Source organism: Panthera pardus, unplaced genomic scaffold (genome assembly GCF_024362965.1).
Source record: "Panthera pardus isolate Hobbes unplaced genomic scaffold, ASM2436296v1 HiC_scaffold_10, whole genome shotgun sequence".
Taxonomy (NCBI): Eukaryota; Metazoa; Chordata; class Mammalia; order Carnivora; family Felidae; genus Panthera; species Panthera pardus.
Genome location: NW_026526655.1, coordinates 99588410 through 99612307, shown reverse-complemented (window position 1 = coordinate 99612307; position 23898 = coordinate 99588410). Strand labels below are relative to the sequence as shown.

General features: G+C 36.0%; 1 pseudogene; it reads right to left on the bottom strand.

Moving 5' to 3' along the window:
• LOC109278826 (histone-binding protein RBBP4-like) overlaps nt 1–23898 on the bottom strand; it is a 62863-nt pseudogene that overhangs the window by 20137 nt on the left and 18828 nt on the right.

Below are 23898 nucleotides of genomic sequence, written 5' to 3'. Positions count from 1 at the left end.
GTCCATCTGTAACTTTGCATGAGTCTGTATATATTCCTTTTTGTTTTTTTAGTTTATTTGTTTATTCTGAGAGACAGGATGCAAGTGGGGGAGGTGCAGAGAGAGAGGGAGACTGAGACTCCCAAGCAGGCTCTATGTTATCAGCACAGAGCACGACACAGGGCTTGAACTCAGGACCTGAGCCAAGATCAAGAGTCAGACGTTTAACTGAACAGAAAGTGGATGCCCAGGTGTAGCACCTAAGGTTCTTCCCTTTGGAAAGATACTCTCTTGCCACTGTCAGTCATGGCCATTTCTGATGTACTACAACTCAAAAGCCGAGGTGGACCTAGAGATGACAGTAGCTGAAGGCTGGTTGCGACCTACTCTGAACTGGACAGTGAGCCTTGTCTTGAAGGGGTGTGTATCTTCATGTCTATCACAAGTGGACTTATTTATTCTGATAGACTCGGCATTTCTTTTTCATTCTTTTGGTAACAAGGTCTCTGTTCCCTTTAATGAAGAACCTTTCAGGCAAGTCCTGGTAAGCCTGCTCTTCTGATCCGTGGCTACAGATGAACATGCAGTAAACTGGGTCAATCATACTGTCCCCAGAGAATTGGAAACTGGAGTCATGAAAAAAAGAGAAGAAACATTAGCCCTTGGCTAATTTTGTTGTCCATTTTTTTTTCTGCTGCAGATACTATAGTTGTACACTGGTCCCTGTCCTTCTGAAAGTCCCAATGTTCCATAATTCTATAAGCTACCCCAATATCTTTGCAACACATTCCTTTGCTGTTTCATAAGTTAATCAGAGTTAATTTCCATTGCTTGCTAGAAAATGCTTGACTTACATGGGACTCTAATAGATTATACAACTGGATCTGAAACTCTAGGAAAAAGCACATTTTTGCAAACTGAAAAAGATGTTTCATTCTGGTCTGATGCAAAGCTACGAATGTACAGCTTGGTGAGCAGATGGTCCCTTTGTGCTAATGAGGAAAAGAAGCCTCTTCAAGTGGCCTTCTTGATGCTTCCTCTATGCAGGATTCAACCTTGAATGCCTTTGTTTGAGTCAATTCTTCAGACAGTGCCTATCAGATAGCAAGGCCAGAAGGAAAATAACATAGGGCAGAAATATTCTTGAAGTAGAGAAACACAATGCTTGCTGTGGTACACACTTAAGTGTGGCAAAGCTGGACAGTGGCTTGAGCAGAGAAGATGGGGTAGCAAAAATGAAGTCACTTGTTTCCTTGGATATGGTGGAAAAGAGATTACTTCAAAATGAGGAAGCAGGAAAAAGGGCTACATACAAATAAATTTTGCTTTCAGTAAGAGAAAAATAAATTTTATCCAGTTGGCTCTAATTTAGAAGTGCAAAAGCTAACCAAAGTAATTATTCCAATTTCAGCACCGAGAGAACCATTAAAGAGAAGCAGGAGTCCTTTTCAGAAGGACACAACTTTAGCATAAACTTTCAAAGGAATTCATGCCTATTTCTATTTAAAAAGCTTTCTTGAATGCACAACCTTATAAAATTGAAAGCTTTGCACAATTCCTTAGAAGAATCTGTTTGATAAAAGAAAAGCAGCTTGATTTCAAATGTTATGACTGAATATAAAAAGTTCACATGGGAAACCACAGAAGACAATTTTTCATAACGTTAATGGATAATAGGGTGGTAAGTTTCATGCCCCTGAGTGGATGGGAAAGACCTTAAGGTCATCCACTCAGTTTCCTTGCATGAGTCTTACAGATCTCCACAGAGATAGGATTTTTTACTGATAAGCATAGAGGAAAATACTATGGCCCCCTGGGAGCCATGTCAGGACAGCTCCACAGTGGTGGTCCTTCCTAGCACAGATTATCCTGTGCAATTAAATACTGGAAACAAAGTGGGAGAAAATTAGTGCCCCACGCTGCTTAACATTTAAGGCAATCAATCAAATCTTCAAATTCTGGAAAGGTACTATCTTCTTAGTGGAAAAATACCTTTTATTGGGCACCTACTACAGTTGATACCTGTTGGTCACCTCCACAATTTCTATTGCAGAGTCATTATGTTTCCAAGTAGGTAGAATTCACTGCAGTTTCTAGAAATGCAGCAGGTGACGGGGACTAATCCCAACCATGCATCCTACCATGCTGGCCACAATTATAAATTCAGCCTGGTCACCTGACCTAAATTGTTCTCACCTGGTAAATCTGAGAATGTTTGATGGGAATATTCGGGGGAAAAAAATAAAATGACACTCTCTTTTATTGGATTGTATGAGGCCTAGTACTTCTGTAGTCATATGTGGGCCCCCAAGAAAGTAACCATGAGGAGATGAAAGTCAAGAAAATAGCAGATAAATGGGCCCAGAGTTCTGTCAGAAACTGCCCTACCTATTAATCCCTTTGAGTTACTTAAGACAATCAAATTATCTTTATATTTTAATTTAGTTTAGGTTTTCTGTATTTGAAAGCAAACCATCTCAATTTACATGGAATTAACACCAGAAAGGGAGTTCTGTAAGATGGCTGTCCTCAGTTAAGATAGAGAGGAAAGGGGTACAGAACGTGTCTCTACCTCAAGTGAGAAATTGATAGTGATTGTTTTACATTAATGAAACTGTTGTGAAATTGTGGTCTAATGTTTGAACATGGATCTTTTGCTTTGTGAGGCTGCAACATTGGGGAACATGAACCAAAAACTCAGGAGAGTGTTGTTTGATTGCCATTTTCAGTAACTTCGGTAAGTTCATTCGTCACAGAGCTAAGCTGCTGTGGAACTGGTCTGTCGGAAAGGAGTGGAAGATCTGCAACTCTGCTAGGAGATGTTTTTCCTGTCCGAAGACTTCAATCCATGTCAACGAGACATCAATATTTTAGAGGATATCAGTACTGAAGAGTTAGATTTTCTACCCCAAACTCTAACGTCTCTTCTGGCAGAGACAGTAAAGGTAAAATCTTGGAAAGTTTTAAGACTGGGACACAGGTAAAGCCTGATCCACAAAGCCTCTCCAAACAGCCTTGGTAGAACAATCTCTGTTAAAGGGGACAATCTCTTCGGTGTAGAAAGACAGGATATAGCTTGCGACAAAAGGACAATTTACCTTTCTTTTGTTTTCCAGATCCACTTTGGCCAATTCACCCAGGGAGAATTTGAAGTAAGGCTTAAGCATAAGAGACTCTTAAAAACTGAGAACAAACTGAGGGTTGATGGGAGGTGGGAGGGAGGGGAGGGTAGGTGATGGGTACTGAGGAGAGCACCTTTTGGGATGAGCACTGGGTGTTGTACGGAAACCAATTTGACAATAAATTTCATATATTGAAAAAAAATAAATCACAGAGGAAAGAGGTTGAAAACAAACAAAAAAAAATGAAGTAAGGCTTAAGGACACAGAAGTACTTAAGAGTGGACAGAAATATTTGGGTTCATTACTAGCCACAAACATTGGCTAGATATGATTCCACGACTTCTAGAACAGGAACTGTATTAGGAAAAGATACAGACTGTGCAAATAAAATGTCTGACTCCATTTTTTGATATTTAACTACAACCACTTTTAAGTCTTTTCCTTCTTTCTTCCCACACATTTGAACAAGCTGATGTCCAGGGATCCCTCCTATGAAATGACTAAAGATTAAAATCACATAAATCCTCTTCCCATGATGGGAACCCTCACCACAGCTACAACCCCTAGCCTAAATGAATGCCCCAAGCCAGTAGCTTTCCATGCTCTCTCAAGCCATTCATGGGCCAGCTTGGGAAGTCTGCCTTGCTTTCCCCAGAAGAGCCCGATGATATAAGAAATAAACTATTTCATACACTGTAGGTATATGTGTATGTGGCGTCATTAGTCTCAACATTGAAGCCACATTTTGGGTGGGAATCTTTCCTGCCTTTGTAGGATGACCGAACACACCAGAAACCTAGTGAGGATTTAAGGAAGATGTATTGCCAATGAAATCTCAAGCCTGACTCCCAATGGCTTATGATTGCTCCAGCTGTGGAACAAAGTCCTCATCCCTGAACTCACACCACATGGAAATGTGCTGCTTTTTGATGTTTCCTACCTCGAAAGACAACATCTACAAGAAACAATACATATAACCATGGAGAAGAGATAAATGTGCAGGGCCCATTTACCCTGAAGAACAGAACCAGGATTCAGCCAATAGACTGAAGGATTCACTTCTCCAAGTCAGGGAGACTTTGTTACTATTTTCCAGAGGACATTCTATGTTTTATGAGTAAGTGACCACTGTTTCTTGTTTCCAAATGTCCCTTCTCGAACTAGTAATTTTTATTACAGTCTATATATGGGAGTGCATAAATTTTCATTAACTCTAACTACTGGACTATGAGGAGCTATATCTGTGCCTGATAAAAAATACTGCACATCATCCAGTGAGCCTAAAACTGGGAATTCAATCATGTAATTGGATATGACTTTTGTTAACTCCTTTTGGAGAGAAAGTGAGTAAAGTTCGGGCTGGTAAAATCATATTGGAAAAGGCATGTGTTAAGAAAATGACATAAGTGTTTGTAAGCCAAATAGATTTTTGTGAATAGCTACTGGTTGACTTTCTAACATCCATTCATCCTTCTAACTGACTCCCAAGGAATACTGAAAATCCCTGTAGCTTTGGGCCAGCTGACTCTATCCTCAGTAACTGGAATGATACATCTTCTAAGGCTGTTAAAGACAATTAATCCTAGGGCTCTTCTTACACATTTTATAATAGAGATGTAGTCTTCTTGCATCGGATTACATGGTGTGCAAATGCCTGCTGCAGCCCTTCCTCTGCCACAAGGAAAACCAGCCTGAGTCTGAAGGAGAAGACAAAGCATTTACAAAAATGGCAGGAAAATGTAGCTGAGGCACTGAGCAAATTATACCGGAAGCCTGCCTGACCTCTGAACCTTCTCATTTACATGAACCCATACACCAGCAAATTCCTTTTTTGTTTGATTTAGAATTGGTTTTTTGTTTGTCATTTGCAGTAATAAAAATCAGTACATCGTGGATTGGGAAAAAAGTGAATAACACATTGCTTCTCACACGAAGGAGTCTGCATGTCTTTCTCTTCTATGACATTGTAAAGAAAAATACCATCAAGTGTTCATAAGGGCCATGATCACCGTTTATTAATTGTAAGAAGAAATTGAAAGAACAAAAAAACCAAGCTCTGAGTCAGACCCAAACATCTACCTTGCAACTAGATATTTTCAATTGCATTTTTTACTGAGTACTTTTATTCAATATAGCTAAAGTAGCTTTCTGGTCTTCATCTGAAATCTGCTCCTTTTCTTATGACACCAGCGAATGTCACCACCAATCTTTACTTAAGTGGGTCAGAAGCCACAGCCTCATCTGTAGCCCCCCTTATTTCATCCCCCATGTATAATCTGTCCCTGTGGCTTATAGATGTACCTTCCAGATACTTCCTCCCCTCCACTCGGTCCAGCTACAGTTACCTTCCTTCTGACCCACCTTCCAAGGTCAACATTTGCTTCTTCTAACCTCACTCCAGAACAGGCACAGTGACCTTTCCACCATTCAGATCTGCTATGCTATCACTCAGTGTTTAACTCCCTCCAACTGTCTTCTCTTTTCTCTGCAAGTGAAGACAAAGCTACTTAACATGGGGGGCCATGGCGTATAATAGAAGGCCTGACTAAAACGCCTTTCAGGTCTCTCTTGTCATGTGGCATCACGGCCTCTGTGCAGAATGCACGTCAGCCACACCAGGCTGCTTGTAGTCTCTAGTACTGACATGAGGCTCCTGTAACATCTCAGTTTCTCATGCTGTGTCTTCTGCCTAGAAGGAGATCCATGACTTTGTTTCCTCTCCTGGAAGAAACCTTTCTTGACCTTACTGACCAGGCTGTATCCCCACCCCCAGTATTTGCTCTAAAGGTATCAGGTACCTCTTGTTCTCAGCCTTTCTTATGATATCATAATTGCACATTTTTTTCCACTTAACTACATGATTATTTGATTAATGTATGTGTACTCTAGCAGGTTTTAAACTTTTGAAGGCCAGACACATGCCTGCTTTTGTACAGAATTGCTGAGGTAAAGAGGATGCTCAATAAATATTTTCTGAAGGAATGAATGAAATTAAAACAAAGAATGAAAATATTCCAGGTGATCCTTAACATACATCCATTCCTTGATTAGCTCACAAAAACTAACCCTGTCTACCTCCTTCACCACTTCTTTATAAGTTCTATTACAAACTTTGAACAGAAGTATCATACTGGCTTAATTGCATACATTCAATTCTGTCAACACCAGTATTCAATTGGCTGTAGTTTGGAGGAATAATATATGTGTGACAGAAGGAAAGCTGCTAATTTAGAATTCAGAAGAGCAAAGTCCTAGCTGTCTTGTTGTATCTCACATTAGCTTACTAGTGTCAAAGAAAAATCCAAGCTGGGCAGTAGCTAGAGGTAAAAAAAAAACAGATATTCCTCAGGAAGTATTCAACAGGGGAGGAGAGACCTCAGTAAAGAGCTGAGCTAATTCCAAGCACTGCATGGGTGAGTAGGGATTTATAGCCAAGGAGTAGATAAAAAAATTACTAAGAGGAAATATTAGGAGTAAAGGGGGATTTCTGGCTAAACTGACTTGACAGAATTCAGCTGAAGGCAGACCAGGATGGTCAGATTATCAGCTGGGGTTTAGTGGAGAATGAGGAATTTGATCAGATATTGAGGGTGAGGGTTCTTTCTGACTGAACATGATTCTTCTAAAACTAGGTGATACCAGCCAGACAGGAACAGACACTGAAGGTCAAAGCCTGCAGGGCTTAGAGGAACAAGAGTAAAATTTAGTTAAGGAGGGGAGCCTGGGTGGCTCAGTTGGTTAAGCGTCTGACTCTTGATTTCAGCTCAGGTCATGATCTCACTGTTCCTGAGATTAAACCTCACATGGGGCTCTGTGCTAAGAGCACAGAACCTGCTTGGGATTCTCTCTCTCCCCCCTATCCAGTGTGTATGTGTGTGTGCGCATGCATGCACTCTCCCTCTCTCTCTCTCTCAAAACGAATAAACAAACAAAAATAAATAGATAAAATAAAATTTAGCTAAGGAGACAGTCTGGTCAGTAGCTTAAGAAAAAAACATAACCCTCCAAAGATTCAGTGTCTTCATATCTGAAGTGGTCATAATAAACCCACCAAATTCACTCCACAGGATTATTCATAAGATCATATAATGTGCCTGCCATCAAAAATGTCAGGCATTATTCAACACAGACTTTGGATTCCTCATCTTCTTCAAGCCTTCCCATATGCCCAATCAGAGGTAGAACTCTAGGAGTATGTTGTTCTTATTGCAATGACACCTGCTATATTTCTGCCTGTTACTTCCACAGGCTTTCTTTCTGAAAAACTCCTATAAATTTAATTCTTCTGATACTATGAAAAGTGACTCATACGCAAGTGACCTGAAATGTTGCCAAGTAGAGAATAAAGGGTCTCATGATCTCTTCTATATGGACGCTAAAGACAGACATTAGCTTTGGAAAAATGCAGTTCTGTCCACATTCTGCTTCCAACACTTAACTATTTGTAACCTTGAGCAATCTTAAATTTTCATACTATTTTCATGGAGATCCTGTGAGGAGTAGAAATAATGGGTACAGAACCTAGTATAGTTCCTGCTACCAAGCTAGTGGATAATAAATGATGGTGACCATTGGTGTTGCTGTAATTATCAGTGTGATTATTGGAAAATGTCACCTTAATGAGATTCATGATATAAGAAAAGCCAGAAATAGTAAGTCTATGATGTAACCATGTTGCATGATTCTTAGTGAATACTTGTATATATTTTTACTGACTCATTCAACATTTAATAAGACCTCTACTTTATATAGATTACATATGTATTACTCATAAAAATTTTCAGAGAGAGACACTTTATAATATATCTTTACCTAATGAGGACATACTTGTCCAATTTGCTATAAAGTATGTGACGAAACTGGGCCTCCAGAATATCTTGACGATTATGCTTACCATCTTACAATTGTTTGTACACATTCCTTTACAAAATTAGTCCTGCTTTGAACTATGGAATCATATACCATGGAGCCATCAAAGATGAATGAGAGAGGTGCAGCTATATGTTATGCGCACAAAGAGATGAGTATGACAGTCCTTGTCACTAACACACTTGGAAGCAAAACATGATACATTGTAATGTATTGCTTATTTGTATGATAGTGCATGTATACACAATGCACTAGAAATACAGAGTAGAAAGCCTCTATTTTTTGAGTTTTATTATTTGAATATTGCCACGACATAGGTCTAAGATTATACCTGTAAGTTGCTGGTTTAACAAGCTCATTCAGTGACTTTTTCAATCAGCAAATCTCCAGGTAACACTTTGACAAGCAGTGCAACTTGGCCTTGTACACATTAGGAGTTCTATAAACAATCACTGAATTTGATTGCCATTGAAATTTAATAGTGTTATATAATGGAAGCTATTTTTATCTCTATGAACACATAGGATAAAGCATTATGAACAAGGTTAATTTAAGGTACAGTGGAAATAAGGTATAATAAAATGATGATCAGTTTAAACTACATATTAATAAATGCAACAACCAGAGCAGCAAATGTTTTAATGTCTTAAGGAGGTGACCTAAGGGGTAAAATTCAAATTATCAATGTTTGAACTATAGGAGAGGTGGTAAATGAACCTTGACAAAATTAGTGTGGTTCTACCATTGTAAGTAAAGTTTGGCATGAATAATCATAGCTTCAAGAAAGATATCATTTAATGATATCAAAAGTTTTTTAAAAGGGGGCACCTGGGTGGCTCAGTCGGTTAAGCGTCCGACTTCGGCTCGGGTCATGATCTTGCAGTCCGAGAGTTTGAGCCCCACATTGGGCTCTGTCCTGACAGCTCAGAGCCTGGAACCTGCATCAGATTCTGTGTCTCCCTCTCTCTCTTCCCCTCCTCTGCTCGTGCTCTCTCTCTGTCTCTCAAAAATAAACAAAAAAAAAATTTTTTTTAAGTTTTATAAAGGAAAAACTAGTAGTGAGAGAGAGAACAAGAGAGAGAGGAGAGAAAGGTAGGAGGGCATAGGGAATTAACTGGATGGTAGCCCTCCAAAAGATATATGGAGGTGGAGCCTATGAACATGATCTTATTTGGAGAAGGTCTCTGTGCATGTAATTACATTTCCTGGAATTGAGGCAGGTCCTAAACACAGTGACAGGCAGTTGATAGCACAAGAGAAATGCAAAGACATGGAGGAGAAGGCCATGTGAACATGGAGGCAGAGACTGAAGATATGCAGCTTCAAACCCCAGAATCTGAGGGGGCGTTGTGGGTATCCCTACATTTGTAACCAACTCAGAAATCCAGGTAGCCTGTGGACCGCTCTGGTGCCTGGCATCTGAACAATCTTGTTGAAGATCTTGTTCCTATCTTGTAAGATCTGACACTGACTATGGATATTTAGTGTTAGAATTGCAATACTTACTTTGTGCTTAACTTGTGGGATCTACACATATTCTGGGTAGTGTCCACATTGAATGTGAGTTGTAGGACACTCAGTTGGTATCAGAGAATTGCTATCAGAACATGTTGGAAGATTCACTGTTTAGAAATTGTGTTCCAAAGGGAAGACCAAAAGTGTGGTTGGACAACCTTTTGCTGAAGAGACTGGGGATATGACCCATAGATCCAATTAAGTATATCAGAAGAAGCCAGGACTAGAGCGGAGACTATGCAGGAAAGACCTGAGGAAGATTCTTGTATAATGCATGGACCCTGAGACACACACAGGAGACCACTATGGTTTTTGAGAATATTATATCAGCAGAAACACTACCATCTTAGACTGAAAGGGACAGAAATAAGACAAAATGACAATAGACTGTTAGACTTCTAAAAGTCTACAGTTAAGAATGGAATCATGGAACTATTAGGCTGCAAACATATACTGTTCTACAAGAAAAAGGAAGAATAACTCTTGGGGCCACCAAAAACAGAGAACAAAGCTTCAAGCCACAGAGCATTATTCTCAGCCCTTGAAACATAATGAGGTTTTCCCTGATGGGTTCTGAACTTGCTGGGGTTTGAATGGACCCTTTGTTCTTTCTATTTTCCCCCTTTTGGAATGGGACTATCTGTTCTATACCCATCTCACTATTGTATTTTAAGAGTAACTAACTTGTTTCTAGTTTCACGGAAGAAGAAGATTTTTGCCTCGGGATGGACTATACCCAGAGTTTCACTCATACTTGATTGAGATGATTTAGATAATGTGACCTAAGACCATCTGATTTTATATTTAGATGAAATTTTGGACTTGGAGTCATGCTATATAATGGGTTGAGGCTTTCAAGGGCATTGGAACAGGATGGATGTATTTTACATACAGAACAGATTTGAATTTTTGGAGGGCAGAGGGCAGATCATAACGGGTTGAATTGTGACCTTCCAAAAGAGACTTCCACTTGAAAGTTGTAAATGTGACCTTATTTGGAAAAAAAAAAAGAGTCTGTAGACATAACTCAGTTAATAATCTCAAAATGAGATTATCCTGGGTTTAGCTCAGGCCCTAAATTGAAAAGCAAGTATCTTTATAGAACAGCAGAAATACAGAGACACAGGGGAGAAGGCAATGCGAAGGTGAAGGAAGAGTTTGGTGTCATGTAGCTAAAACCCCAGGAATACCCAGGGTTGTCTGCCATCACCAGAAACTAGGAGGCAGGCAAAGAGCAGATCTGACCTCCAGAACTGTGTAGAGACATGGCCCTGTTGTTTTAAGCCACCCACTTCTTGGAAATTTATTCAGGCAGCTAAAGAAAATTAATATATGGGAACAAAAAGAAAAAGTGGATGGATTTGTTAGTAGTTGTACCATATGCTCAAATGAGAAAAAAAATCATTGTATATTTATCTTCTCAGTACAATGATCCAAAATAAATGTTCAAGCAGAACCCAACCCACCAGTTATACCTTCAATGGTCACAGAAACAGCTATTGTTCAGCTTATAACTTGGAAAAGTTCAAATTTTATATCCATCTCTTTATTTTACGCTGAGCAACTCAGATACCTCAACAGGGCACTGATTTATTTATCAGAAGGGAGAAAAGCTGTCTTATTCTTGATACTGATGAATAAACATTGACCAAAAGAATAGAAGAGACAGAAAAAAACAACACAGAAAGGTTTGGAATATACATAAGTGAGGCTTGAAAACCAAAGGGATGGAATGGGGAAGTTAAGACATGATTATAATGAATTTAAAAAACAAACCACCTTTTTCCTACTACAATTTATAGTGTTGATAAAAACAGCAGAGTAATGCATAAGATTCGTATTCAGATGGAATCACATGTTAAATTCAAATGTGGTATCTTAATTCCCAATTACATATACATATATGAATATATATATGAATATATATATGTATATATACATATATATATACGAATATACATATGTATATGAATATATATATGTATATATACATATATATGAAGTATATATGTATATATATGTATATATACATATATATGAAGTATATATGTATATATATGTATATATGTATATATGTGTATATATGTATATGTATATATGTATATACGTATATATACATGTATATACATATATACATATATATTCATATATATATATATATATATATATGTATATAAAATTTTTTAAAGAATACATACCTCAAAACTCTGAGACCATTTGTTGTGACTATAACGCACATGCATGTCCAGCAAGGGTAATAAATGTTGCAAATTAAGTTGAATAATGACTTCACTGTCTAGTTGGTTTCTACATGACAGACACACATGGGGTTTGAAAGCAAGTCAGTATTTATAATGCAATATAGAGTATAAGGTGTATGCTGAAATGGGATTTCTGAAATGTCACCCACATACTAATTTACTGCTATTTCCAGAAGAAAAATAAATGCACTGAACACAACCAATATAGACTGAAGATTAACAGAAAACCTCAATTACAAATCATATTTTTCCCTTTAAACTTTACTTTGCTCTAAGGACAACTTCATAGGTTTTGAAGAAAGAGAAGAATAAAAAAGAAAGGATATTCACTGTTTACCTAGAAGAATGTCATTTGGCATAGTTATAACTGGATCAGAAATTGATAACTTCAGATATGTTTCAATCTCTAAAGTTCTTGTTTTGCTAAAAATCCTACACAGAGATGCTATTTTGTCAAACCATATTTTGTTTGTTGGAGAAAGAATGCAGAAGATAGATGCCAGTCAGTTTTATAAACATGAACCCACAAACCAAAGACTCAAAGGAATTTCCAGGCTGTTGGGAATTAAATCAATTTCAAAAGTTATGTCAAGAGAAATTCAGTTTCAGAGATGTGTGCCAATCTGAAAGTTTCTCACATGAGAGTGATGGCTTCACATTGGTTCCTTATGCTAATAAGCAACATATTTGCTTCATTAGTGTAAGTGGGTGGTGCTGTTTAGGGTGGAGAGGCAGAGATATGAAAGAAAGCAATGTTTGACAATACAAGACAGGAACTCCTAAGCAGCATTAATCTCTACTTAAGCAGTGGAATATTCACCCTTGTTATTTGAATAGATGCTATAAATAAAAGAACACTTTTCTCTTTTGTTATGGTAAAGAGGATGAAAAGAAAATAGATGATGATAATGGCCTTTTACTTATTAAGTTTAAGAAAAAAAAATATTTTAAGCATATAGCTACTTCCTTTATGGTAGTTTCTAGTAATACATCTCATTAATAAAATTGTAAAGTAAATTAAAATGAGATATGCCATCTCTTCACACCTGGCTTTAGACAAAGACAGATGCAACGAACAAGGCAACACACTCTCTGTATAAAAGAGATAGCATGTCATTATATGGATTTGTGATTTTGCAAGTAGATTATTTGCATGTATATGGGTGATATATCAAGATTTATTGTATTTAAATATGTGGCATATATTTGATATTTATATTATGTAAGTATGTATCTAATTATGTATTTAATATATCAAATCAATTCTATATCAGCCATCTATATCTATAATCAAATTTCTATTGATTTCATTTCTCTGGAGAAATCTGACTAATATACTCTGCGATCTAATTCTAGGAATTATTCTGGTTTGATTTGTTTTTTTAAAGTCCACCATGCAGTTGCACAATGGTCTGTAAGATACTGATACTCAGTATTCTACTCTATACAGAAGCCCTCATTTGGTCATTTCTGAAAGTATCTGTTATAATTATTACTGCAACCAGATATTCTGTCCTGACTAGGCCTAACTCAGAATGCATTTTCTTTCTCTGAATAATTATATGACTATTATTTTATACCGTACCTTCTATTTCCTATCCATTAAATCAAAAGTGGGCAAACTACAGCCTCTGGGCCAAATCTGGCCTGCTATTTTTGTAACAAAATTATCCTGGAGCACAGCCATGTCTATCATGGTATCCATGGCTGCTTGTGTCCTGCAACAATAGATTTGAGTAGTTGAAGCAAAAACCATAGTACCAAAGCCAAAATATTTACTATCTAGCTCTTGGCAGAAAAATTTTGCGGACATAACTAAATCAATCTCTAGTTGCTTCACTGAAGTCTCTTCAAAGATACCATATACTTATTGGAGGAAACTCCCGCATCTCCTACATATTCTGTGTTCCCATTAGCTGCTAATATGATTCATGGCATGTTGGCATGGCAGAAGCTTAAAATTAGATGTGACCTGATTTCTTGACTTGGAGATTTAAAAACAAACAAAAAACAAGCAGAAGAGGAAGAAGAGTCCAGGTATTGAAGAAGTATAACGTGTTTCCTTTGATTCCAACAACCTTCTGGGTTACATGATAGTGTGCTTTTTGTTTGTTTGTCTGTTTGTCCTTGGATTTTTCTTTACTAAATGGTGAGCTTTTTAAAGAGCAGAAACAATTATTTTCATTTTTTAAATTTCCAAACACCAAGGACGGTATCTTGCTCAGAGTACATGTCCAGTAAATGTGTTTAACGAATGAATGAAAAGGAGTAGCCAAAGCAAAGGGCCAAAGGTCAGAAACACCCTGGCTAAGAGCTCAGTGCTGTTGGAGTATAAAAGGCAAGGGAGGCCATGGTGAGGAATCAGGTCACAAAACTAAGCAAACATTATGAAAGGCCGAGTGAGATAAATTAAGGACTTTGATGCTATCATTTACGTGACTGAGTGACCACTGGAGAATAATAATTAAGGGAGAAACACAGGTCGAGTTGTGTTTAGATAGATCACTTTAAAGGTTACCATTAGAATATTAGAACAAATGTTATTGAATATATCTGTTGATATAGCCAGATGGAGAATTTGCTAGAGAGAAATTATGTGGCTCCTGAAGCAAATAAAACATACCGCACCTTCCAAACAACAAGTAAATGTAAAAATTAAATATAGGGCCGCCTGGCTGGCTCAGTCGGTTAACCCTCCGACTTTGGCTCAGGTCATGATCTCATGATATGTGGGTTCGAGCCCCATGTTAGGCTCTGTGCTGACAGCTTAGAGCCTGGAGCCTGCCTCACATTCTGAGTCCCCCTCTCTCTCTGTCCCTCTCCTGCTCAATGTCTTTCTCTCTCTCTCAAAAATAAATAAAAATGTTTAAAAAATTGAAATTAAAAAATTAAAATTAAATACATCTTAAAGTCCTTAATAAGTTTATTTATACAACTAAATAAATAAGTCACCCACATAGATAAAGCATATAGGGGAGGCAGAATTGCATTACTAGAAGTTCTGGAAATGGTTAAATGATTCAGAACAACTGCCTATTTCTGTAATCTTCATGCACAGATCATATTTTGTTCATTTAAGTTACAACTTCCTGAAAGTATGTCCCCAGAGGAAACCCCATTAGTTATAATGAAGTATAAATCACCAAATTAATTAGGCCCTATTGATCTAATTTTATTTTATATTTTAAATTTCCCAAAGATCAGTTTGATCCCATAAGAATAGCAATGCAACAGACAAGCAAGATGTCAAATGACTGAGAGCTGAATTAGAGACTTTCTTTAACTTGGCAAATTTTTACATAATGGAGTTTTCCAATTTACATACACTTCCATGAAAATATACTTCTTACACAAAAATTGTATTCATATGTGAAATATGAACAATACAGTAGAAGGATAAGAAGCTTTGAAATCAGAGAGTTGAGTGCAATTTCAAGCACCATCAGAGTCAAATTGTGATATTTGGTAAGTCATTAACTTTTCTGTGCCTCATTTTTTTATCTTGAAAATGATGATATCATACCTACTCAACTATACTCTTGTATAAATTACACATAACGTATGCCAAACCAGTATAAGTAAACAATACAGTTCCATGTAGATTCTTTGAAAGGATATTTTTAAAATCTATTCTGCCAAATTTAATTGCACATAAGACATAGTTGTATTAGCAATGAAAAATACATCTATATTATACATAACTCATTTTCATAAAAGTTAAGCCATATATGTTTCAAGAGTAAAAAAAAAAAAAATCAATGCAATCAGACAGCCTTTGTCTACTTTCAAAGACTTTAAGTTCTTCACTAATTTTATCTGCAATTATATTTATCCAAAGGGGAGAGAAGGTTGAAAATGAGGTCTCAAATACTACATTTCCTGCATTTTCCTACATTTTCTACATTTATTATTTCCTACATTTTCTTTGTGTTTTCCAAGGGAGAAAAATGTGGGTCCTCTGGAAGTCATAGTCATATCTCAAAATTTTTTTAATTCACCTGCTTCGTACATAGAGAACAACTACTGTTTGCCATGACCCCTGCACTGTAGGAGGTCAGCCTTTAAAGTAGGTTTGCTAAAACCTGGTTTTATTTCTCATCTTTTGAGCCTTCCTTTATATTTCAGATCTGAAGTCACTGTTTTCATGTGAGCTAGTCTGAGAACCCTGTGACATATTTTCAAAATGAAAATAAATGGCTCAACTTTTGATCATAATCTCATTAGAAAAGTTCAAATATCCACAAAAGAATGAAATGTTTACTTACTCTCACTTCTGTAAAAGTCACTCTCTAATTATTTCCATTTTGTTTGTAGCCAATTAGCCAAGTAGCTTGAATCACTGAACTAATAATGAAATCTGATTATCCATTCAATCCTTGTATAGAGCTGCTACCCTTAGTTCAATACCACATCAATCCACATCACTATCCCCAACCAACTACTTTCCCAAAAAATGCCAGATTATATTTTTGCTCCCTAAAGTAACATAAAAATTAGAGGAGAATATGGCATTATGGTGATTTGCTTTATAAAAGGAAAAATTATTAAAGCTGCATCTACTTTCATGTACATATTCCACTACTATTATGAACATAAGTCAAAGTGACATTTCGTTTCTTCTCAAAATGCATTAGAAGAAAAAGCAGTTGCAAAGTAATGTTGTTCTTGTATTATTAAAAAAGTTGTTATCATATGATATTAGTACATTTAAACCTGTGATTTGGGAAGTGGATATTTTTATTTTGTCGAAACGAGGGATTATAAAGAGGGAATGGGAAAACAACACCAATATACAAGGAAATAGTTATTTTTTTTTTATTTGGTCTTAATTGGGGCACCTGGGTGGATTAGTGGGTTGAGGGTCCTACTTCAGCTCAGGCCATGATCTCATGGTGTGTGAGCTCAAGCCCACATCAGGCTCTCTGCTGTCAGTGCACAGCCCACTTCGGATCCTTTGCCCTCTCTCCACACCTCCCCTGCTCACTCTCACACTCTCTCTCTCAAAAATAAATAAACATTGGGGCACTTGGATGGCTCAGTCGGTTGGGCATCCGAGTTTGGCTCAGGTCATGAACTCGTGGTCTATGGGTTGGAGCCTGGCATCGGGCTCTGTGTCAACAGCTCAGAGCCTGGAGTTTGCTTTGGATTCTGTGTCTCCCTTGCTCTCTGCCCCTCCCCCGTTCATGCTCTGTCTCTCTCTCTCAAAAATAAACGTTATTTTTAAGTGAATAAACAAAAATAAGTATTTAAAAAGTTTTAAGAATAAAAAAAATAAATATAAAATTTGGTCTTAGCTGCTTTTCTTTCTATTGCAACTAAAATTTCTTATTTGTAAACACTGGAAGGCATATATGTGAGTGTATGTTGGTGAGGTGAAGAAGGAAGATGGTTCTTTGTAAATGGTCATTCCACTTTGTCAGCTCCTGTTATGCAGAGCTGATTTCAAAGCACCACCTTCTATGCAATGTGCACACTGGCAATTATATATTTGACTCTTTTAAGGGCTACCATGCCATTCACATAACTGTCTCTAAATTTGAGTCTTGTTATTCCACTCTGGTTACAATTTCTTCATGAAGCTGTTTTATACATCATCTGGAGGTGTCTTGTTTAGTGGTCAGAATTGTGTGTTAGACCACTCTGTCAGCTGGGTGTAAGAATGAATTTAAAACTGACAAGTCAAAAACCAGAGAGATCAACCAGAGCAGCACTGTCAAATGGAAATATATTAAAACCACATAGGTCATTTTAAAGTTTGCTACTAGCCATGTTAAAAAAGCAAAATGAAAGAAATGAAATTAATTTTAAGAATACATTTTATCTAGCATATTAAAAATACTGCCATTTCAACATTAAGGAGTTAAAAATTATATATATATATTTATATATATAAATTTTTATAAATATTTGTATTTATATTATATATATATTATATATATATATATATATATATATATATATATATAATATATATGTATACACCTTCACCTACAATATGTAGTTTATGCTTTTAGCTAGTGGCTACATGCACCAGCCAGATTACAAGTTAACAGTCATGTGGCTAATGGTTACTTATTTTGGACAGTCAGAACTTAGAGCTTGCTCCAATATCTAAGAAGAAAAAGGTTACATCCCCAGCAGATAAGCTGTAGCTAGAATAGTGAAGCAATAGGTGAAATTGGGTCCTGATGGACCCAATTGGAGGTCATGGTGGAGTGGGAAGGAAGAATAAACACCATATCTTGTTGGTTTATGAGGGAAATATTATAAGGGAAGAAAAAAAAGGAAAATGAGTAGCAAACATCAAATGCTTAAGACAAAGAAAAATATATTAGATATTACACAAGCAACTACTTCAACTTATGGGTGGGAAAAATCATGCATATAAATAGAAAATCTATGAAAAACAGAATTGCTTTATGAGTAGTTGGTAAATTATTTTTTTAATATGAAATTTATTGTCAAATTGGTTTCCATACAACACCTAGTACTCATCCCAACAGGTGCCCTCCTCAATGCCTATCACCCACTTTCCCCTCCCTCCCACCCCCCATCAACCCTCAGTCTATTCTCAGTTCCCAAGAGTCTCTTATGGTTTGTCTCCTTCCCTCTCTGTAATTCCCCCCCCCCTTCTCCTCCCCCCTGGTCTTCTGGTGAGTTTCTCAGGATCCACATAAGAGTGAAAACATATGGTATCTGTCTTTCTCTGTAGGACTTATTTCACTTAGCATAACACTCTCCAGGTGCATCCATGTTGCTACAAAAGGCCATATTTCATTCTTTCTCATTGCCAAGTAGTATTCCATTGTATATGTAAACCACAACTTCTTTATCCATTCATCAGTTGATGGACATTTAGGCTCTTTCCATAATTTGCCAAATTATTTTGTAATAATTTATTCATAGAATGATCACAGATAACTTTTATCTGAAGATCATTTTCATTCACAAAAATTACCACTTTTGGGAAACATGTTTATTTGGGGAGTTTTGTAACTGCCATTTCGTCTCAAGGTTGCAGACTAAAATACAAATTGTCTAAGTAGTAGTGTATATTGATCTGGTTTCATGTAGAAAATTTCATTTAGAAAAGCCAGTCTCATAACCGCTTCAGTGAAACAAAAAACACAAAATTCCAAATAATCAAGTTTAAAACTAAGATTACTTTCTTTAGTAAAATCTTACCTAACAGGTTTTTTTTTCAATTTATAGATATTTTTCTTTGATGTAAATCTACTTATGATATAATGGCAGGAAATGAATGTCAGGACAAAATAATATACTATAAAAGGAATCAGAATGAATTGGGTTTAATTTTAGCATTTAGCATTCAGCACTGGGTGACATTAACCATATTATTTAACTTTCTTGTGGCTCAATTTTTCCATCTGCAAGATGATGATCTATTCTGCAGAATTATTTTTTAAATTAGAGAAATACATGCAAAATATATAACATTTGTATTGGTTTAACAAATATGCAATGCCTAACATAATTATCTCTCAAAATATTGTGATACTTATTCACAGGGATAATAATTTCTGATTCTGTGTAGCTTTTCATATAAAAATAAGATTAACATCAAAAGAAAAAACTTGGGCATTCTCATAGATAATTTGAGGATTTTTAAAATTTCTTTTGGTAAATTCCTAAGTATGTCAGTGTCATTGTTTGCAAAGTTCTACAGAAATACCTATCTCTGAATTATGTGGAAAAATAAATTTTTATACATCAGCCCTGAATAATTTCAGTGGGAAGGAAAAATATTCAAGGCAATCAGGTAAACTCTGTATCTTCTTCTAAAGAACCAAACTTGCTTGCCAATATTATTGGCAAAGCAATTATGCCAAAATGAGAAAAAAATGAAGGTGTTCTTTTAAATCTTACTCATTTTCTCTTCTTTCAGTTGTCAAAGAAAGAAAATCAAAGTTCTCTATACTTCATTTCAGTAACCTAATTTTTTTTTCCATTCCTCCCACCCCAACACCCACACAACTTTTTCTATATTGAGCTCTGAATCCATTACTGCTTTTCTAGGGGGCCCAAGCCAAAGTATTTGTAATAAACTGGTAATTAACTTATTAAAGAATCCGCTAGATCATCATTTCCCAAACCATCTTCGTTAAAAAGCAAAAACAAAAACAAACAAAAAACATTTTAAACATCTCAACCCATGATGGTCCAACACATTAAAAAATACAATTAAAAAATATTCTTAGAAAAATAAAATAGCAAAGATTGATGATATACAAGCTCAAGATTTTTTTCATCCCTTAGAGTCAACAGGCATATTAAATTTTAATATTTTCAGGTCAAACATAACATGGTGAAATAATTAAATATATGCATTGCTCATTGAAACTATAAACATTAATATAGAAAATATTATGCAACATATTTTGACATTCTAGAGTCATAACTAAATGGAAATGTATAAGGTTATAATGATTTTCCATATTAAATATCTGCAAAGACACTTTAAATGAATATCATATATATGAATAATCAGATATTAATGTGATAAATGAACTTGCTTCTGACTTTTTAACTTTTCTAATCTAGGTTGCATTGACAACAGCACAACTCATAAAAAATAATGTATATATAAACTGCTTCAGTGTCTTGTTTTAATCACCCTTATAGTAGAAAACCAGTGTCACAGTGGTGTCTTGATGGGAACAGAAGAGATTTTAATGCAATTTCATTGAGCTCAGATTATTCTTTTAAACTTTTTTTCCCGTCAAAATGTAGCAAGCAAATGATACTCCATTTTAAAAGTCATTTTCAGTCTTTCGTTAATAGCTAGTCTCCCTAATTTATAAGTTTAGAGTCAAGTTTGTCTTTTGACTAAAGACATAGATTTGGATAACAAACCTTCTATGCATGGATCTTCCTTTTAGGGATGTGAAATTCAAAATGTTCTACTAAATTTTTTAAGGTGTTGTTGATCACTTTTCACAGATATACAGTATCAAAATCACCTACTTTTATTGATAATTTCTCTCAAATTGCGGAACATCAGGATTTTTAAACCTCAACGAATAATCAATGTGGTTATCCGAAGTGTATGTTTATATCAGGGTTAAACTGATATCCTACCTCACAGTACTACTTGCAAAGTGTTTGCCCATGATTCAAACATCATTGAAAGAATTCTTCTCCTTATTACCTACTATTGCCCAGCATGTAATAACTTGGTTATGATGTTTTGATACTGTCACATAATAAAGAGAATAACCTTGAATATAATACATATTCTTTAGATGATTTGTAATTTTTACTAAATTAATAACACATTTTAGTGCAGCTGAGGTCTTCTTTTCTGTTTATTGTTTGATTTGGTTTTTGTAGCAATAGTTCCTCAGTGAAGAAAGCATCCCATTGATTTACAATTAGCATAAACTTCTTAACCTACATTTGGTAACCAGCCTTCAAGATGTCCCCCAATACCCATACCTCCTGCTATTGACATTCTTGTGTGGTACCCTTTGTGCTCAGTTTGATCTGTGTGACAAATAGCATGTAGTAAACAGGATGGTATATAACTTTTAAATCATTGTAACTGTGGCTTCTGTCTGGAACTGTTCTCACTCTTTTTGATCACTCATCATGGGAGAGGCCATCCTATCAACACGGCTATGAGGAGGCTACCAAGGCAAGGAAATGACCAATAACTGGTGACGACTGAGTTCCGCCAACAACCACGTGAGTTGCTGGAAGCTGATCTTTCAGTCCCATGTGATCTTCAGATGGTTGCAGCTCTGGTCACCAGCTTGACTAGAACCTAATGAACTCACCTGAGCCAGAACTACCCACTCAGCTGTCCCACATTCATGAGTCATAAAAATGGTGAGAAAAAAAAATGTTTGATTTTTTTAAGCCATTAAGTTTGGGGTGATTTGTTATCAGCAAAAGATAACTGAAGCACTGTATAACTAAACCATAATGTTCTCCTGTCTTTGCATCTGGGTCATTGGAACCGAAGTCCAAAACAACATCATACTACAATGTTATGCCTTTCAGAACTGGTTGTAATTATTAGCAATGAAGCTAAAGAAATGAATCCTTCTTGTCATCCCACCCAAGAACTGTTGTGTTAGCAATATCTAGGACTTCAGTAAGATGCCATTAAAAAAAAAAATACTTTGATGATTTTATGTGTTCTAAGAGCTGGTATTCCATATCATTAACCATTTCCCAAATATGTCAAGCTATGTTTTAACAGTTAGACGGTACTTGATCTATCCTTTTTAAATGTTAAATTTACCTAACATTTGCAGGAGTGCATCTTTGATACAGTCTTTCACTAATGTCTCAGCAATTTAATATGGTCCTTCAGTCTCAACGTGATGTGCTACTTTAAAAGAAGCCCTTGAAGAATGAGTGTGTGTATTTGAATTACTGAACATCAGCTTCCTTTGAGTTTTTAATCCAGTATCTTCTCTTCCAGAATTTCTTTATGATTCAATGTGCTTTTTATTTTGGATATAAATGCTACTTAAATTAGAATAGATTTGTTGTGTCATTGGCCAGTACATCTCTCACAAAAAACACAGTTATTCTAATACTTCACTATAAATCATGCCTACAAAAGTAAACTCAATACCTGAAGGACCATACTTTTGCGTAAAATTAGTATTAATCATTTTGTTTTTCATTTCTTTAAAATCACTTGTAACGTTGTCATTAGAATTACTACTACTGCTATATATAAAATAATTCATATTAATTCTTGCCCAAGTTTAATGTGAACTTGTTTCACCATATAAAATTTTAGGTGAAAAAAATTACAAATCATATTTTCTTAACTAATACTACTACATAGCCATAAATTTTTGTAAATACTTGATTAAAAAAAAGATGTTCATAAAAACAAGTCATACAATAACTAAATGTTTAAGCTTTCTCATATTTTTAATGCTTTTGGGTTTGATCTAACAGATTAACCTTTAAATAACACATGAGTACTGCTTACTTCACATCAGATACAATTTACCACGCCCAGATCATCAACACCTAAATGGATCTGCTTCCTGTTGAGACAAGTTCCCTGATCTTGCTCTTTGAATGCGGCAGGAATTACTAGAAACATTTTTTTTAAAATTATTGTATCATCTTGTCATGACTCTAACAAACAATTCACTGCTTAGCACCGATTCATAGACCATACTTGAAGTTCTATGTAATCTTTCACAGCTCTTCGAAATTTGACTTCATTTCTATGAAAGATAGAGAACCTCAGGTGAGTTTTAGTGTAGAATAAGAAATGTAATTCACATCTATGACATTTATTTTTAGATCCAAATAAATTCAAAATGTCTATATTAGAATGAAGGGATTTGGAAAACTGTCATTTGTTCACTCTTGAAATTTCCTTTTGGCATGTGACTGCTTATCCCAGTGGGTTAGATCACCCTACTAAGGATGAGATTTATTTGTTAATAAACCTGATAAACGTAAACACAACATCAATCTCTCAAATGACAAAAATAAAACAATTTAGTTATAAGCTCTGTGGTCTTAGTCAAGGGAAGCCAAGGTGTGGATTGTGTGAGTAGTGGCACAAGCAATGGCATACTCTTCTTGAGGAATTTTGGGTAAGGGAGTTTTATAGAAGGCCAAGAGCAGCAGTGAACAAACAGGGCATGACTGGCTGGGGATGCATACCTGGCCTTATTTAGGAAGATCAAAGAACAAGGCAATAAATACTAAGCCCAGAGCTGGCTTGGCGTTTTGGGGCTGGCTGACTGGCTACACTGCATTTACAGGAACATGAATGTTTCAGTTTTTGCCTTGACATTTTGGGCAGGTGTGGCTACATCTAAGGCCTAGAAAGTTCTTTCGACAAGACTTTATCATTGACTCCACCCAACTTTTGTCTAATTATTTCTTGAAAATAAAGAATCGTTTTTACCAGTAAAATACATCAAAATTCTTATTTTATTTAGAATGAATTTGAAACAATACACTGTAAACATGACTGCCTATTGGTAGCCAGAACTTATAATACATCTTAAAGCAATGGTTTCTTCGTGGCTTTGAAATGGGTTCTGATCTAGGCTAACCATTCTCTAACCACATGGAAATACTAGCTCATGTTGTGATTATTGCATGGCAACAACTGGTTGTAACTGGCCCCAGTAGATAGACCT